General features: G+C 43.8%; 1 protein-coding gene across 1 annotated transcript in view; it reads left to right on the forward strand.

Annotated features, from left to right (window-relative positions):
* The window catches only part of LOC116694222 (uncharacterized oxidoreductase YjmC), a 14,795-nt gene that overhangs the window by 2,830 nt on the left and 5,440 nt on the right, over positions 1-6,525 (forward strand). The window lies entirely within an intron of this gene.

The raw sequence follows: 6,525 nt of genomic DNA on the forward strand, positions 1-6,525 counted from the left end.
GGGTCAGGGGATGGGGGAAGACTCTGGACAGACCTAGTAAGCCCAAACGGGTAGTATGGGTAAATTGGGAACGTCTGGAGGAGGCCCCTGTCCGACAGAAGTTCAACTCACACCTCCGGCGTAGCTTTTCGTGCATCCCTGTGGAGGCTGGGGGTATTGAACCGCAGTGGACACTGTTAAAGGTTTCCATTGCTGAAGCTGCGGTGGAAAGCTGTGGTCTTAGGGTCTTAGGTGCCTCAAGGGGCGGTAACCCACGAACACCTTGGTGGACAGTGACACCGGTGGTTAGGGAAGCTGTCCGACTGAAGGAGTCTTTTTGGGATATGCTATCCTGGAGGGATCCAGAGGCAGTTTCAAGCACTTTGAGGAACTTCTAAATCCAGCTAACACGCCCTCCATGGTAGAAGCAGAGCTGGAGGATAATGGGGGATTGTTGTCAGTTTCCCTGGTGGAAGTTGCTGAGGTAGTTAAACAACTCCGCAGTGGTAAAGCCCCAGAGATTGATGAGGTCTATCCAGAAATGCTGACCACTCTGTGTGTGGAGGGGCTGTCTTGACTACCAGGCCTTTTCAACATTGCGTGGAGGTCTGGGACGGTGCCTAGGGAGTGGCAGACCAGGGTGGTAGTTCCCCTTTTCAAAAAGGGTCAACCAGAGGGTGTGTGCCAATTACAGGGGTGTCACATTACTCAGCCTCCCTGGTTAAGTCTAATTCAAGGTGCTGGAAAGGAGGGTTCGGTCGATGGTCAAACCTCGGGTTGAAGAGGAACAATGCAGATTCCATCCTGGTCGTGGAACAACAAATCAGATCTTCACTCTCGCAAGGATCCAGGAGGGAGCCTGGGAGTATGCCCAACCAGTCTACATGTGTTTTGTGGATCTGGAGTAGGGGTATGACCGGGTCCCCCGGGAGATACTGCGGGGGGTGCTGCGGGAGTATGGGGTGAGGGGGTCCCTTCTCAGGGCCAACCAATCTCTGTATGACCAAAGCGAGAGCTGTGTCCGGGTTCTCGGCAGTAAGTCAGACTCATTTCAGGTAAGGGTTGGCCTCCGACAGGGCTGCACTTTGTCACCGATCCTGTTTGTAGTATTTATGGCCAGGATATTGAGGTGTAGTCTGGGTGGGGAGGGGTTGCAGTTCAGTGGATTGGGGATCTCATTGCTGCTTTTTGCAGATGATGTGGTCCTGATGGCATCATTGGTCTGTGACCTTCAGCACTCACTGGATTGGTTCGCAGCCAAGTGTGAAGCGTCTGGGAGGAGGATCAACACCTCTAAATCTGAGGCCATGGTTCTCAGCAGGAAACCGATGGAGTGCCTTCTTAGATAGGGAATGAGTCCTTACCCCAAGTGAATGAGTTTAAATACCTGGGGTCTTGTTCGTGAGTAAGGGGACAATGGAGCTGGAGATTGGTTGGAGAATCGGCGCAGTGGGTGCGGTATTACATTCAATTTAAAGCTCTTGATCTACCAGTCAGTTTTCATTCCTACCCTCACCTATGGTCATGAAAGCTGGGTCATGACCAAAAGAACGAGATCCATGGTACAAGCGGCCGAAATGGGTTTCCTTAGGAGGGTGGCTTAGAGATAGGGGGAGAAGCTCAGTCATCTGTGAGGAACTCAGAGTATAGCCGCAGCTCCTTCGCGTCGAAAGGAGCCAGTTGAGATGGTTCAGGCATCTGGTAAGGATACCTCCTCTGCGCATCCCTAGGGAGGTGTTCCAGGCACGTCCAGCTGGGTCGAGACCTCGGGGAAGACCCAGGACTAGGAGGAGAGATTACATCTCCAACCTGGCCTGGGAACGCCTTGGGATCCATACCAGATAAGCGGACGAAGATGGATGGATGGAGGTAGTTAACAATAAAGTTGTTCCATGTTTACTTCCATGGTTTCAGTTGAGAGACCCCTACTGGCAATATTGCACATATGGCTGCTGTGTGTTTCATCATGCTACCCCCAGCCCAAATCCAGACTCCCTACAGATGTTAGTGCTCCTATCTCTATGAATATCAGATATGACCTACAAATGTTGCGTACATAAGGGATGCAGTAAAATGGCAACTAAGGTAAAGGTCAAAGGCTTAAGTGCAGAGATCTGACCATGAAAATATCCAGATTCACTGAAGGTTTGAATAGGGGAGTGTGTTTTACATCAGAAGTCCATGCTGTTTATTAAACATAGACAATGGGTGGGAGGTGTAGCATTGGTAAAATAAAAACAGCAATTAAAGGTCATTGATTTCCTTATGTGATGATGTATTTGTTAGTGAAGTCTCAAAATGTTACCTTGACCTTCTGCTGAATATATGGCAACTCCTAAAATATGTGTATGTAATCCTTTAAAGGAATAGTTGACATTTCTGGAATTAGACTTTACACATACGCTTTCTTGGTGAGTGTTGGATGAGAAGATTGATGCCACCCATATTGGGAAAATATGTAGCTGAAACAAACAACCACTTGTCTTAGCATAGCCTAAATACAGGAAACGTGGGGAAACAACTAGTCTGGTTATGTCCAGGGGTAACAAAAAGCCTACCAGCATCTCTAAAGACCAGCATTTAACATGTTCTATCTTGTTGGTTTAATTTGTGGAAATGATAATTTGCGGTTTTAGGCAGGATTGTGTGCCAGAGAATTTCTACACTGGAACCGGTAACCAGTGGAGACTTCAGGAGGAAAAGGGTCCCTGCCAAGAAATAGAAATGTTAAAACAACAATTTTGTTTTTTACATTTTGGTTTGCACAGATTTAACACAGAATATAGAATATGTTGATTGGGCTTTAGAGTGGTTGGAAGGTGAATTTGTATTACCTTTGGATGGAGCATGTTTAGATGTTTATCCCTGTTTCCAGTCTCACTGCAAAGCTACACTAATCTGCTACTAGCAGTGGCTTTACATTTGGCCTACAGACATAAGAATGGTATTGATCTCGATCAGTTGAGCCCAATACACAGATCACAAATTTTCTTCAAGGGGCACACAACACCCTCTATCCTTAGACCCTAGTGAATGAGAAAGTTTCATGATTCAGGGCATCAAAATTCTAGAGGGCATTTAAGGACAAGTGTACTAGTTTTGCTGTATTTAAACTGAAGCAGACATAGTGTGTTTTCAATTAGTGAAGGGAGGGGTTGGGCGACTGTTGGTGTACTCAGTGTCCTTGTGAGCACTTGATTGTGCAATACCTTCATTCATGCGGGTTTTTTACAGCTGAAGAGCAACTTTTCCAAACTTGTCCCCACAAGAACCTTTTATTGTGGGTGTTGCTTATGGGAAAGGTTGATATCTCAGATAAGTTTCGAGAATTCGTATATGTTGTTCTTGAGATCTTGTAGCTTTCAGTCTGAATGTGTGAACATGAGTTGTTTGTCTCACAGTGAAAGGCTCTTGCTTTAAAACTAACTATAAACATCCTGATACAATTTCTGTGGCGCAGATTTGATGACTGGCATCAGATGCTGTTTTTTAACAGGGCTGTTAGAACACAACACAATTTTATTTTGGGAAGGAAGTGAAAATCTCGCAATCACCAGATAGAGGCAACTTGCCAAAAGCGCATAACTGGACTCAATAGGGATTCATTCCGAAACTTTCCGTTCTCTGACCACAGAATACCACATGTGATAAAACACAGATGTGGTAGAGAATGAGGAAAAAGAGAAGGCAGACAGGGAGTAGAATGTAATGTGTTCAGCATTACAGATCAGAAAACACTTAGATCAGAAAAAACTCATTATTATAGATATGTTCTGTCAATGTTAATACATGCATGATGATGACATTTATTGTTCAGCCTCCAGAAGTATTTTTGAAGAACATTTTGCACTAGTTTTTTTTATATAAATGGAAAAGAACATGTAGACTTTGTTTTTTATCATTTAACTTTACCCTTTGACGACCGTTTAGATGAATATTAAAATTGTGTTATCTGTACTTTGTCATTGTGATCTCTGCTCAAACGTTTTTGTTCCATTCAACAATCTTCACTCTGACATGATGTAACTCTTTGTGTCTGTTACTGATTGAGAGACCGTGTGCTGTTCATTTAGTCAGGCACAAAACAGTTCAACTCTCATTTGACCAAATTTTCTTTTTTTTCAATAATCAAATGCATATTAATGGTTATTCTTAGTATGACTGTTACATGTGTTAGTGCACTGCCCATGCTAATTCATTCAGCCCACCTTTCACACTATTAAATCTTCTGTGTAATTAATGCAGCTCCTGAGGGGTTTAATGCGGATGAGCTGTGGAACAAACAGAGCCAGTGACACCACTGTTTATAACGTGGCGCTCTGCAAAGGGAGACTAACAATCTTTCCAAAACATTATCTGGTACATAAAGTCCTGCCAGTTACTATATTCACACAGCTTAAAACTGCTGTCAACAGTCAAGTCAAGTCAGTTTTATTTATATAGCCCAATATCACAAATTGCACATTTGCCTCAAGGGGCTTTACAGTCTGTACAGCATGCAACACCCTTTGTCCTTTACGACATACAGGATAGGAGAAAGGAAAGGAGAAGGAAAAACTCTCCAAACAAATCTCTTTAATGGGGCCAACAGAAAGGTTCCAGTTTTCATTTTCCACCATCAGAATCTGCAGTAACAATTTAATGCAACAGCAGAACTTAACTGTCATGACCTACATCATCTATATAGTAACATGTTGTATAATCACTGTTGCAAAAATGGACTTCAAACTTTGAATTAACATTGGGCTGTCTGTGTCAAATGCTATAACATGTTGGGCAAAAAAGAGTTCAGTATTGCAATAGGTTTTGATTACCTTTGTTTTGTAGGCCAAAAGTCAGACTCTCTGTTCTGTTCTGTTCTGTTCTGTCTTATACAAATGTTGGTTTAAAGAACAAAAACAAACAGCAACAACAATCAGCCAAAAAAACAATTCTGTTGACTTTATTCATGATTTTCTTTTCTGGCTCTGAGTTGCCAAAGTCAAATTTGATTTGCAACTGCATTAGGCCAGAGGAATTGAACAATAACAACAGGCATAAGGGATGAGCATAGTACAACGTATTGTCCTACTCATTACTCAGTAAAGCATAATGTGTCTTCAACTTTTAATGTTTTACTGCACTGCAGTCATGCAGTGGAGGGAGGCTCCAAAATCAGCAGCTGTCGCTGTGGCCCTGCTACACATCCTGTGATGCCCTGTTACATCCTGCTATGCTCTGCAGTGCCCTGCTACACTCTGCTGTGACTTGTAATGCCGCACAGTACCCTGCTATGTCATGAACTACTACAAACTACTTTTTTTTTTAGTCACTGTTCCATTATTTTTTACTGTGACTATTATTGCCGCTCTTCATTTCAACCCCAACCGCCAATCAGACTCCGCCTACCAAGAGCCTGGGTCTGTCCGAGGTTTCTTCCTAAAAGGGAGTTTTTCCTCTCCACTGTTGCACTGTTGCTTGCTCTGGAAGGAACTGCTAGAACTGTAAATTAAAGAGTATGGTCTAGACCTACTCTATCTGTAAAGTGTCTCGAGATACAGTGAGGGAAAAAAGGATTTGATCCCCTGCTGATTTTGTACGTTTGCCCACTGATAAAGAAACTATCAGTGTATAATTGTAATGGTAGATTTATTTGAACAGTGAGAGACAGAATAACAAAAAAAAAAGATTTCTGGCTCCCAGGTGTCTTTTATACAGGTAACAAACTGAGATTAGCAGCACACTCTTAAAGGGAGTGCTCCTAATCTCAGCTCGTTACCTGTATAAAAGACTCCAAGATTGTAGACCTACACAAGTCTGGAATGGGCTACAAGACCATTGAGAAGTGTGACAACAGTTGGTGTGATTATTTTCAAATGGACCATAATCACCAAGAAAACAATTGGTGACACACTACGCCGTGAAGGACTGAAATCCTGCAGCGCCTGCAAGGTCCCCCTGCTCAAGACAGCACATATACATGCCTGTCTGAAGTTTGCCAATGAACATCTGAATGATTCAAAGGAAGACTGGGTGAAAGTGTTGTGGTCAGATGAGACCAAAATGGAGCTCTTGGCATCAACTCAACTCGCCATGTTTGGAGGAATGCTGCCTATGACCCCAAGAACACCATCCCCACCGTCAAACATGGAGGTGGAAACATTATGCTTTCGGGGTGTTTTTCTGCTAAGGGGACAGGACAACTTCACCGCATCAAAGGGACGATGGACGGGGCCATGTACCGTCAAATCGTAGGTGAGAACCTCTTTCCCTCAGCCAGGGCATTGGAAATGGGTCGTGGATGGGTATTCCAGCATGACAATGACTTAGGTCCTGGAGTGGTCAGACCTTAATCCCATAGAAAATCTGTGGAGGGAGCTGAAGGTTCGAGTTGCTAAACCTCAGCCTCGAAACCTGCATGACTTGGAGAAGATCTGCAAAGAGGAGTGGGACAAAATCCCTCCGGAGATGTTTGTAAACCTGGTGGCCGACTACAAGAAATGTCTGACCTCTGTGATTGCCATCAAGTGTTTTGCCACCAAGTACTAAGTCATGTTTTGCAGAGGG

Source organism: Etheostoma spectabile, chromosome 8, assembly GCF_008692095.1.
Source record: "Etheostoma spectabile isolate EspeVRDwgs_2016 chromosome 8, UIUC_Espe_1.0, whole genome shotgun sequence".
In the NCBI taxonomy this organism is placed as follows: domain Eukaryota; kingdom Metazoa; phylum Chordata; class Actinopteri; order Perciformes; family Percidae; genus Etheostoma; species Etheostoma spectabile.